The sequence below is a fragment of the Catharus ustulatus genome, chromosome 20 (genome assembly GCF_009819885.2).
Source record: "Catharus ustulatus isolate bCatUst1 chromosome 20, bCatUst1.pri.v2, whole genome shotgun sequence".
Lineage (NCBI taxonomy): Eukaryota > Metazoa > Chordata > Aves > Passeriformes > Turdidae > Catharus > Catharus ustulatus.
The window spans coordinates 7,573,784-7,586,850 of record NC_046240.1 but is presented as its reverse complement, the minus strand read 5'-3'; the positions used below and the strand labels follow the sequence as shown (position 1 = coordinate 7,586,850).

The following is a 13,067-nucleotide window of genomic DNA, read 5'->3' as shown; positions in this document are numbered from 1 at the left end:
ATGGTGCTTCTGCCTCATCCTTCAGTTCTTTAATCCAAACCCAAGTGTAAAGAGTAGGAGCAAGGCACACACTCTAAAACACTTCACTTTTTTATGTATATATACCCAATTTAAAGGCCATTGAATGCAATGGAAGATGACCTAGACTTGCAAAAGACACAACATCATCTTCATGAAATAATTGAGATGGAATCCCTCCCACATGAAAAGACAAGGAAACCAGAATTCGCAAAAAAAAAAAAAATAAATTCATATTATTCAATAGCTCTAAGAATAATGAATGATTTTTTAGAACTTAAAGGAAACAGATTTTTAAAGTTCTCATTATGCCCTTTAGCTGCCATTCAAAAAGCCATCTGACATTTTCTCTCACTGCTAACAGTTCCTGTGCCAGCAGCACTAGGACAATGCTCAGGGCAATGACAGGCATTTAATTTTCAGGCTTTGATGTTGCAAAACAATGCAGTAAAGAGAAATTAAAACTTAACAAATTGATTGATAATTTTCTATTAGACTCTGCCCTTTCATTTCTACCACACCAATTTACCTCCTGCTGACTTGCAAAAGAAACACAGGGTAATTAATTTGCCTTAGTGGACACTGAAGGAATAGAGGATGCAAATATGAGAGCCATAGCCCTGGTGTATCTTGGCTGACACTTAGGTTGTGTTTATTATCTGACAACAATTTGCATGAAAGTGTAATTTTCTAAAGCAAATTAATTTTCTTAAGAGCAGACAAAGAAGTTTTTAAAAAGTAAAAACCAGGCACATCTGAACATACTGGCCACATTCTTTTAGTGAACAGAGAATTTAGTAAGCTGATATGTTTATAGGACAGGCAGTGTAAATAAACCATGCATAGGAGTGACTACACAAAGCAATCTATTTCCATCAGCTATTCAATAATCTGCCACACTTAAAAAGGTCATCTTTCTTCTTCTATGGAAATTCAGGAAGGAATTCTCTTCTGTATTTCAGAAGAAAAATAATCCTTAAATAATCCTGCAAGTGGAGCCCAGAGTCAGAGTGAAGGACTCGGAGTGTTTGCAGAGCAGGGCTGTGCTCGGTGTGGCTGCAGCCCCTGCTCAGCACTGCCCTGAGCAGAGCTGACCCTGCACCCACATGAACATTGTGCACAGTCCTGAGCCCATCTCCTGCTCTGGGAGCAGTGCTGCTTGTGTTTGTAATTACTCTGAGCACATAAAGGAGAGGCAGGAGCGCTTTCTGTGCCTGCAGAGTTGGTTCGAGGTGTTCCTTCCTCATCTCTCATTCACCCACCCTGTAACAGCTCAGTGCTCTGTTTCTACAGCTGCAGTTTCTGATTCCAACTGCTGCAGCTAAATGTGAGACACAGCCTTTGGGGGCTCCTGCAGTAAATCCAGACTGCAATGCTTACAGGTGTGTGTGCAACACCTGTGCTGTCAGCTCAGCACCATGGGAACACCGTGTCAGACCTGCTGCTGTGCACAGGAATGGAGCAAATCTGGGCGTGCAGGGAAAAACAGACACAGCTTGTGGAGTGGGCTGGATCCTTCCTGAAGGATGTGACTTACTGAGTGTGCCTGGAATGGAAAGTACATGTGGTAGGGCAGCCCAAAACTTCTGGAGAGTGCCAGCTCTTCTGCAGGCAGACAGCAGCTGTAGTGACTGCTCTCAAGTGTTTCTTGTAGGAACTGTCACACTAAAACTGCCAATGGATTCAGTTGCTGATGCTCCAGTTGGCCTCTCATGGTACCTGGATAAATGTTTGAATGTGTCAAAATATTGGAAGCTAAAGTTTTCATGCAGAAAGGACAATCTAGAGGTGTGGTATCCTGTATTTCTTCACAGTAAAAATGCCAGCATGAAGAATTGTTTCCAAATAGAAATTCCTGAGTCACTGTAATGACAAGAATATTAAAGCATGTTGTGACCCAAGTACAACAGCTAGACTTTCCTGTACTGGAATTGTGAGCTGATGTCCGTGTGTAAAACATGGACAATGTTTCTTGTAGCTGTGGGATTCATTTCTCTCCCTGTATCCTTTGCTATGCTCACACTCTCACACTGCAGCATAAAGGAATCAATCTCACTGCTCCTCCTCTTCACCACACCTTGACACAATATTGAATGTTTGATTCAGAATGATAGAATTAACTTCCTTTCACTTTTTTACAAAATAACTTACTGTAAGATGAAAAGGTACCAGGGAAAAGAGTTCACAGAGCTTATGACTTAAGCTTAAAAGCTGGTACAAGTTAATTATTCATCTTGAAGCTAAAACAGCTTGAAAAAAGGTTTCCTTTGACAGTCATCCCGTTATCTAAACACTTGGCAGCAGAAACCTAAGAAATTTACAGTTCTTCCCACACACTACACTTTTGTCTGGAAGCAACTAGAAATACAACTTTGTACCTATCATATGTACAGAGGAAACAAAGAGATGATAAACTCACTATTCGTGCCAAATTCATTTTGCCTGATGTGCTATTTTGGTGTTAAAATACAATTGGAATGATGGTCTCTGCAGATCAAACTAGAAACCTGATATTACACTTACTAAGTAATATTCTAAAGGTGCTCATTCAACTTGCTACTGAAAATTTTGGTGGTGTCATTGTCATGTGCAGGGGGTCCCATTTCCAGCAGTGGCTCAGCTTAAGGAATGAGTGAGCCCAGAGGTGGAGCAGCAGTGTGGAACACAGGAAAACAGCCTGGGCTGGGAGTGAGGAGACTCCTTTTCTGTTCTGTGTATGGCTGTGACCAAGGCGCTTCCTGCTTCTCTGACCTCATCCATCACCTGCCTGCACAGCAAACCTGCCTTCCTATGGACAAACCCTAATGAGACAGGGTCTGGAGGTGATCCTGTAACACCAATAATATCTGTACAATGCTGCTTGTCTGTTTTTATTAAGCCATGTTACCTCCATTATATTCTATTGTTGATTCAAGTGATGGCAGCATATTACTGTCAGACTCACAGAAAACATTACTGTAATCCTAATTGCCAGTTCACAAAATATGTGAACCATTAATGATGCTAAAGACTTTTTTTTTCCCTTTATAGTCTGTAAATCTGCTACATATCAGATACTAATGCATTTTCAAGCACCAATTAATATATTTTATCTTACTTATTGAAGTGTGTGAAAAAATTGGTCTTTGGCAATGAACCTCACTACCATATCTGCCTACTGTTGTCTGCCCATTTTTTAAAATCCCAATTTCATCTCTTGTTCTTCTATTTCACATAGGGGTTGATTTTTATGGAAAAGGCTGTCAGGAATTACTGGTACTTGATAGTTTCATCTTCTCAAACATTTGTGACTTTTATCAACCATGCAAAGAGAGAATAGAAGTTCAAAGTTAATAAAGACTGCTCTAAGGTTTGTATCTCAGCTTCCTAACAATTTGAACAGTAAATAAATGGCAAAAGAAAACTGGAGCTTTGTCCCCATTGCCTGAAGACCAGAATGACAGTTTTTATTACACACATACTTAGCTATCAGCTGCCACACAGTTTCTTTTGAGCCACATGCCAGCTCTGATCAAAACTCCCAGGTTACAGTTCATGTCATCAGCAGAGTCAAATCCAATGTGCTAAACCCTAAAATGTGCTCAGCATTTCTGGCCCTAACCCTGGAAACTATTAAGCACGTAATTTTATTTAACACCTCAAAAGTCTCAGTATTCCACTGAAAATGAGCCCACTTAAGTACTTGAAAATTAAGTGGAAGCTCAGGTAGGCTGCTGAACCAGAACCAACACTCCTTGTAGATCCAACCACTAATTCACATCCTTGTTTTTGGTTCCATTTCAATCACCCAGCCTTGTGCAGTGCTTGGGACAACAACTTACTGCAGAAGTGCAGAAGCAGTTTATTATCTGATAATAAACATGAGAACAAAAGGATACAAACCTAAACTTAAACTAATGAAAAATCTATTCTGACTAATATGACCAGCAGTTTCTATACTTTAAGCACCCTAAAATGCACAAAGGTACTGCAGTAAATAATCATCAAACATCTATTTGAAGATGGATACCTCTACCAAAATCACTGCTAAATAACAGAGCAAGGAAGTAGCATTTTAAAATAGAAAATATCTGTGCACTGCCATGTCAGAGACCAGAGGTCTGTGTGCAGATCTCACATCCCCACAGCACCAAAGTCACTGTGGATGTGCAAGGGGGTCCCTCTCTCATGTGCAAAATCTTTTCTCCAGAGCTTTAAAAGTTCAGAAATCCTGGGAAAAAATAGTTTAAACTCACTTTATTCTGCTCCAATAGGTTCCCAAGTAAAAGTAATCCAGACTCATTGAGTATGATTTGTCATAGTTTTGTGTGCTGCCCATAGTGTCTTATGGTTTTTTGCTTGATAAATACATCCTATCTTTCCTTAATGTCATACCTGAAATTAAAAATAAAAATTACCAAATATAGTTCACCCTAAAATTTATCACTTACAACTTCATTCAAGCAAATTTCATGACTGGAAGACTCAAAACAAATTCTCTTTTTAAAACATAGTCCCTTTAGAATGTAAGACTATTTTACGTGTTTGGATTTAAGGAGTAGAAAATAAAGCTCAGCAGAGCCATTTAATGGGAACAATCTTAAGGCTTGTCCACACAGGAAGTTAAGCTAAATTAGCTGAAAGGTGTGAATTTAAAGTGCATTAAGGTAAAGTGAACTACAGTCACTTTATTTCTGAATGAGAACATTCACACCAAGCTTTAATGCACTTTAACTAATATACTTTAAAATCATATCTTTAGTTAATTTGTCTTAACTTCCTGTGCAAACAACTCCTCTCTAGCACTTACTGAGAGCCACAATATAGATTGATGTGGTTATATTTATAAATATGCCTATTAACCTTAAGACTCTGAGTCAACAAAATTTGGGATGTTAAATAAAAATAAGAAATATGTCCTTGCATGAACTTCCTAGTGCTTTGCAAGTGCAAACAGTCCTAGTGTTCCTAGTGTAAACATGTCATTAATTTAGCCCTAATTTATATAAAAGTATATTAATTATTCAGAGTCAGATTTTTAAAAAACCCACAAAGACTTGCATACTAAAGTAGGAATTTATTTCTGAAACAAATATAATGTAAATAAATAGAGAAAAAAGTTATGTTTCATTTAAATACAACACATGTATTGAGATCACCAAGACAGGATAAATATAAAGGACTTCTATCAGAATTAACTTTTAAAAAAAGCTTCTGAAATTCTTTCTTTTCTGAGGTGTGTCTGAAAGTATTTGTTGCAAAGGATGCCTCAAATTATCTAGAGAAGGCCAAACAAGATTTTGCCTGAGATAACCTGTGAAATCAATACTGTGTTTTTCCTGCCACTGCCTGACTTACAGGAACAGTTCTTGTAGGAAGAGCACAGGGGTGTGCTGAGCACTCAGGTTTGCTCACAGGGACTCTGCTCTGGCAGAGCAGGGGACAATGGGCTGGCACAGCCACAGTGTGACCATTGTTGTGCCCTACAGACCACACTGAGCTCACCTACCAGGAGTAAAAACAGAGGAAAAAAATGCCCTTTGTTAGAGCAGGAAAATAATCTGGTTTTGCAACTGATTGGAAGGCTGACATTGTGTCCCTCAGTGCACAGCCAGCCCTGGGTGCAGCCCCTCACAATCTCTGGGGGCTCTGATTCCCTCCTGGATCAACTCTAAGTTCTCTCTCTCTCTTTGAAAGCTGGTGAATAGCACAGTTCAAAAGTAAAATACAGTAGTGCAGAGACATTTCTTTTTAATTGATGACATAGAGAATGGGATAGCGGACCATGAAAAACATCCTCTTTTAAAACAGGACTGCTAAAATAACAGAACCAGGGTTTTTTAAAACATAAACTTTTTATGAAAGAAATCTGCTGCTCAGCATACAGCACCTTTTTTTAGTTTATCAATTCACAAGTTTTACATGATTCAAGCAGATGCTCTGATTGACAAGGCTGCAACAGAATAGGGATGATAATAATATATCCATGAGGTGACAAATAAATGTTTCCATCAGCCTTCATAAATATTTTGAAGTGTTCTGTATTCCCAGAAAAGTTCTTGTCGTTAATAGAACTCCATCAGTTAAAAGCTTCCTTAAGTGCAGCGATAATTTTCTCTGACAATTTTGCACAGCAGCACAAACTCAGAGTGCTGCATTAACACAGGTGGCAAAGCTGCAGCCATCCTCAGCTCTACACCATGGAAGGGACTGTCCTTGCTCAGGTATCCTGGTGCTCTGGACATTTGACAGCTTTTTCTGAGCGCAGACTGTTGCTCTGACAACACACAGCCTTGAATGTCAGTTGGAGTCACAAACCTCTTTCAGTCCCTCCTGTTTTCTGATTTCCCCTCCTGGGCAGCCCATGGCCAATTTCTGAGCACTCAGGCTAATGCAGCCTTTGGGCAGGCTTCCCACAGCTCAGCATTCTGCATTTTGTGCTGCCATAGCTTTTAAATCATGCTTCATTTTTGTGATGAAAGCCAGTCACAAACCTAAACTCCCCTGTATAAACTAGAAAGGCTCACCATTAGGTTAAGAGTCCCAGGCAGAGGCAGAAAACGTGTGTGGCAAAACTGAGCTGCTTGTCCCACAGACCCTGTTTGTGTAGTGTCTTACTCCTGTCACACCTCACTTGGTACTTTCCCCTCACTGCCAACAGGTTCTCTTTGGAGCCCTTAATTCTGGTATATGTCATGGAATAAATCCAGCAGAAGCAGCAGTTGTTGCTTTTGCCAACACTACAGCAAATGTAGGATTCTTTCAGGATTCTCTTTGGTGTTTTCCCTGAGCAGTGGCACCCACAAGCTGAGCAAACCACACAGCTCAAGGCTGTCAAGTGAAAATGTTTGGTCGTTTTCTGTTCTTGCAGAAATATTATATGTCCTAAAATTTAGGATCGCATCATCTTTCTTCCAAGTTTCCCCAAATTAAATACATTAATCTATAAAAAGATGTGCCTCAATCTTGATAATCCCAGATATCACATCAGAGAAACACAAAAAAACATTTAAGAGCAAATGCACCTGAGACAGGCAGAGGTGTCTAATCCACACCATCAAGCACTTCCCAAACGAAAACTTTCACTTCAGTGATTATGCCTGAGGCATTTAAATGGTTTTAAATTATAAGTCTAGCAGAAGTATTTTTCTAATAATAAGCCATTAATTCTGGCAGTTTCAGACTGTCTGAATCTAGGTGTGTAAACTGTAGCTGCATCAATCAGTGCTGTGTGTCTGGCTATTTCAGGCATTCCTTGTTAGAATGAAGAAAGAACAGTTTGTCCCCTAAGCACAACAGCAGCTGAGATTCCTGTTGATTGATAACTAAATGTGCCGTAGTGAAAATATATTCAGATAGAGCTGGAGAGGGAGGCACAGCAAAGACGTAATGGGGGCGGAGGAAGGAGGGATGGAATTGGCCACAACAGGAAATTCCTTCTCATGAGTCTTCCAACTAGCTGACAAGATGGATTTCATTCCTGCAGGTAACAGTGCCTTTATATTTAATCTTCAGCAACATCTGTAACCATGCAAGTTCTTCACTGCTCTATATGCAAGCACAATTACTGAAAAGCTGCTCTTGCTGCTCAGGACATTTCTCCACTGTACTTTAGTCCTGTTTCATTTACAGAATCCACTGATGTCAACAGAATTTGTGTGTAGAGAAAGCCTAAATATACAGGGAATTCATTCTGCCAGTTGAAGAATCCTCTACTGGGAAGATGGTCATTTCTGAAACCTGAAGTGATTTATTTAGAAACCTGTACTGTTTACTTCCAATGACCCAATGGTTTTGCAGCTAAAAATTGGAAGAAGTTCACAGATGTCACCATAATTAAGTTGAAGAACCTTACTTTAAAAGCTTTACAATTCTAACCAGGAAAGGAGTATTTGCTGCTGTAAATGTCAATCTCAGTGTTCTACACTGTGACAAGTGAACCTCAACCCATTTTCCAGTTTCCTGAAAATTTCAGGTTATTGGCTTTTTAGTTTTTGGTTTCTTTCTGATCTTTGACAGCCTGAAAACAAGTGAGAAATTTCAGAACAACAGATTCCTACTATTTCTAAACTGTGAAAATCTATGCTGTCAAACATTGACAAAATTTGGCTCAGACCCTGATTTCATGGATCAAGTAGGTAAGCATCACTAGAGCAGTCAGGAAGACAACACTGGAGTCTCCTATTGCTTTAGTCTCTTTTCTAGAATTCTTTCAATCAGTATGGAAAAATCTTTTTTCTCCCAAGCAGTAAAATATTAAATTATGCACTTATTTCAAATACATGCAGTCTCATTAATGACAGAAGTTTAAAGTGCAGTAAACACTTACCTGAGAGGCAGAAAATCCTGTAATCAAAATGCTGATGTAATCAATCCTGCAATCAAAATGCTGATGATAGCTGTGTGGGAAGATGTAGTGAGGAAGGGACAGTGAACTGTTTCCCTGCTCCAGTTAAAGTCACGTCCCTATGGAATTCCTTTGGGGAACAATTTAAGGAAAGATCAGACTGCAAAATGAAGACATGTTCAGGTGCCTGGTTTATGTGAGCCATTTCTAATCATTCTGAACTGAGGCAGGAAAGATGGTCCCAATCCTACACCAACAGCAATTTGAGAGGGACAAGTGCCTTGTTTCAGAATTACATGCAAAAATCTCCACCTATCTCATAACTAGGGCTGCATTTCATTTTCATGGTGGTTAGCAAATAATTTAGTTTTGCCACTTTTTCCTAACATGTCTGACCAAATATAAGCCCTCCCCACAAACCATTCACAAGGAGAAACCAGGCAAAAATCGCATTCCTCCTGTGCAGATAAGTCAGATGCAAACAGGAGTGGTCTGTCTGCCACCAGTGATTGTCTTACAGAGCATGAAAACAAACCCACAGAGTTGCTGACAGGCTATTTTTGCATTTCTGTCCATGCAGGAGCTTGGTCATGGCTTCTCTAAGGATGCATAGCTGTCCTCATTTGAACTTGTAGGAGATCTCAATATCCACTTTTATGGATTTTATTTCCTTTCTGTTCAGCCACATAGAAATTAGGGGTTTTTTTTCAGCTTTGCAGTCTGGATTTCAAGCTGAGGTTTGCTTGGCTTTCCTCTGTTCCTTCATTTTCCTTTCGTTTTCTATTGCTTTTGTCTATCTGGGAAATTACCGCAAATTACTCCAGGACACAAATTTACAACACACCAATTCCTTAGCAGAAATTCCCTGTGTTAATCTGCTCACCATGCCCCAGATCTTCAGAAAGTGGAATAAACTCCCTGGTACTTACTAAGTGTTCTAAGTGACCACACAGAGTTGCTCCATTCTCTAGCACAAAGAATCTGACACCTTAGCTTCCTTTGCAGAATTTTTCTACTAGCTATTAGTTATTACATATCTTAGGTGACATTTCAAAAATACCTTCAGACAGGTATATTATGTGCCTGATTTTGCCTGTTAATAATCCAGTCTTCCCGTAAAAATCTCTCAGTCCAACCTTTAAATCAAGAAATGAAGTGACTCCCCAAAAAACCAGATCTTTAAAAACCACTGTTTTAAAATACTCCTTGTACAGGAGAACAATCTCTTATTTTGTGAAATGTCTACTGATCTCTCAGCACTCAGAGCTGTCTCACACACAGGCCACGTTGCTCCCCATTTGGGGGAAGCAATTGTCTACAAGAATTTCCCTGGTCTTGCCAGACAGACAAGCACAGCAGAAGATCCAATAAATCTTTGCACAAAACCAGCAAGTCTCTCTCTCTCCAGTTTCCCACACTTTCCAAAAATGATGCACACTCTGTGTTGTAACATTGAACTATTAAAAACTGACAACACAAATTTAGCAAAAATCATAGGATCATAGAATGGCTTAGGTTTGGAGGAACCTTAAAGCTCCTCTCATTCCATCCCCCTGTCATGGGTAGGAGCACCTTTTTATAGGCCAGGTGGCTCAGAGATCCATCCTAATTGTAACTTTATAAATGACAAAATATTGCTATTTTTTTCCCCCAGCTCTACAAAGCAGAGAACTATGGACAGAAACCAGAATTTCTAGAAAGCAGAAAAATTCTGGATGCGAACAAAATTACTCCTATTCTTGCAATACAGAAATATTAAGGCAATGATAGAGAATGTGTTGAATGCAAAGACTGAATTATGGTCTGTGGAGATCCTTAATGCAATCGATTTTGAATGGGAGAAGGAATATACACTGGAGAGTAGTTTGGTGTTTTTCAAAACAGAACGATTTAGTAATACATGGAGCCATAGCTTGCATTTTTGTTCTGTTTGTTACCATTGCATTGGGGGAAATAAAGATAACTCCAGTTGAAAAGACAATTGTTGGCAAGCTGAGGTCACAAATCAGTTACTCTGTCCCTAGTAGAGCTGCCAGCACAGCACATTTCCACTGCAATCGGAAGTTGGTCAGCTCTAAACCATCTAATTAAAGCAATTATTCTAGGCTTTAATGGTTTATTTTTATTACTATGGTATCAAGAGGCCCCTGCTGAAACTGGGTCTATATCCTCTACAAACAGTTAGCAAGAGAGAATACTTTTCCTTTCAAGCATTCAATATAAATGAGTAAGACACAGAGGAATCAGCCAGGTGAAGAGATGAAAGTTATCTGTGGGTTTAGTTACCTGTGGTGGAGACATGATTAACAGCTGATCCTGCTGAGTCCCATTCCTGTGTCTCACCACCTGGGTGCCTTGGGTTTTATATGTAATTTTGATCCTTAAGAACAACAACAACAACAACAAAGCTAAAATGAAGTATGAGCTACTATTCCCGCTCCTTTACTGGGTACCGAAAATTTCAGAATTCTGATCCTAAACAGCATGGAGTTTTTAGCATGACAGAAAAAATTATTATCAGTTTTATACATGTGGTATGTAATTAAGTAAACTAATTCTTTAAAACATCCCTTGAAAGTTCAACTCAAAGCTCATTGAAATCAGCTAAAAACTTCCATAAAGTTCAGAGACTTTTGCATTATGTTCCCTTTCTGTCCCAACAAAAACCCTTTATAACATTAATTTGAAATTCCAAGATAAAAACCCTCTTTAAGAAATTTAGAGGTCTAGCTAACATGAAATAAACAATCCAGCCACTTTTTGGGAAGTCTATCAGTGTTGAAACCTGGGCCTGTAAGGCAAACTTTGTGAGCAGGATAAAAGTCCCAATAAAGCTGGTTGGGCACTTTGAAAGAACACTGGTACATTACACATTTTATTGCTCACATGCACAAACCCATCAGTGTTCTGGAGGCAGTCATCTTTCTAGCTCATTGATTTAAATCAAGAAAGCAAATCAGCACATTTATATGTATAAAGAGCTGAATTTGGTGAGGTAAGGTTCATGAGGAGGTGTTTGCAAGAGTGAGGTCTGAGACATACGGTTTACAGAGTTTGCTCAGTTTAGTTTACAGCTAATCACATTTTATATCAGCAGCTGAAATATGAAGTCTAAAGCATCACCTTTTTCAATGGCAATATTAAGCTCAACAAAACTTTTCAAAGGGAAAAAAGTGCCCTGCTACAATGACCACAGTTATTCTCAACGTGCAGTTTCTGTCTAGCACTAAAGCAGTGCTTTACTATCACCTCTCTGCTCTCTACACGTTCCTCCAGGGCAGCTAGTTTTTAAATAATTTTAAAATTCCCTGTTAATCAACCTAATGAAAAACATGTCAGAAACTGGACAGAGGTTCATAACAACATAACAAATACAGAGAACTAATTGATATCTATAAATAATGTTCAACTGCAAGTGATAAAGTTCATATCAAACGTTTATCTCTCACTTGGCCACCTCCCCTGGAAAGGCACCCTGGACTCTGTGACTGGACAGCCAGGGAGGCTGGGGGTAACAGGCTAAAATATTTTATTTTTCCCACCTATAGCATCTCTCCTGTCTCTATCCCAGTTCTTTCTTTGTCTCTTGAATGATGAATGTAAATGTGAACTGGCACTGTAATCAGGCTGTGAGGGCTGACTATGGTCAGTGTAAAAAACATTCACAGCTCAACTGTGGCATCCTGTGGGTTTAAGGAAAGTGCCCTATGGACACTACAGTAGATATGAATTGGGGAAAGCTTTTGCCATTCTGTACCATTCCCTTAAATAGAAAATAGCAAGGAGTTAGTTTTGTTTGGTAAGTACAATAATGAGATGGGATAGGAGCTGTCCAGAGGAATGGTTATCCCTAAACTGCAGACAGGCAGTCACAAAATGAAAGAAATTTCAACTCCTCACACCATTCTTTCCCTTCATTCTGTTTTTTGCTTCCATTACTCAGAATCTGGTATGCTCTCTGAAACTTCATCTTCCCCTCAACTTACGGAATTCAAAAGTGTCTGTAGTGCGTTAGGATGTAAAAAAATCCTCACTATAAGGCATCAAGTCTTGCAATTCTCAGCTCCTTATTGTGTGAATGAAATCAAGTTATTTTTCATTTACTGCTGCAAGAAACCATTCTTTAGCTAATATGACCTGTAGTAGTTCAATTAAATTCAGTAGTGCTGAAACTTGTTACAGCTGAGGCTCAGTCCTTACCCCTGTGAACACTCAGACAGACACTTGCTGTCCTAAATGCTCAAAATAGACACAGATAATGACACAAAATGCAATTTATATAAGAACATACCATTATTATGGCATTCTCTTTCAATCCCAAATTGACCACCATGGTCAAGTTTAGGCAGCATCAGTCTACAATACAAAGTTGTGCCAGAAAACTGAAGAACACTTTAAATAAACTTCATAGAGACATTCAGCTGCCCAGTGATGCCACAGGGTTTCTTTATACACAGTACAGCAGTGAAAAACAATCAGGAGGCATTAGACAATGGAGGCCACTTCTAAAATCAACATTTACTAGCTAGATGTGGTATATTTTATACTATGTCAGCCCTTCAGTTTCCAAAAGCCCCTAACAATCATCATCTGCTCGAAATTCCAACTCCAAGTAAAAGGCTATATTGATTATTTTTAAATAATAACTTTATGTCTATGTATTAAATAAAAACAGAATGATTACTTCATCTTGTGAGCCAAAAAGTCACACTGGACAGAATCC

General features: G+C 39.1%; 1 protein-coding gene across 1 annotated transcript in view; it reads right to left on the bottom strand.

Annotated features, from left to right (window-relative positions):
• The window catches only part of ANKFN1 (ankyrin repeat and fibronectin type III domain containing 1), a 99,372-nt gene extending 88,717 nt beyond the window's left edge, over positions 1-10,655 (bottom strand). The window contains exon 1 of the mRNA XM_033076813.1: positions 10,631-10,655. The gene's annotated coding sequence lies outside the window, so the exon portion shown is untranslated. The remainder of the gene's footprint in view (positions 1-10,630) is intronic.
• Positions 10,656-13,067: the final 2,412 nt, after the last annotated feature.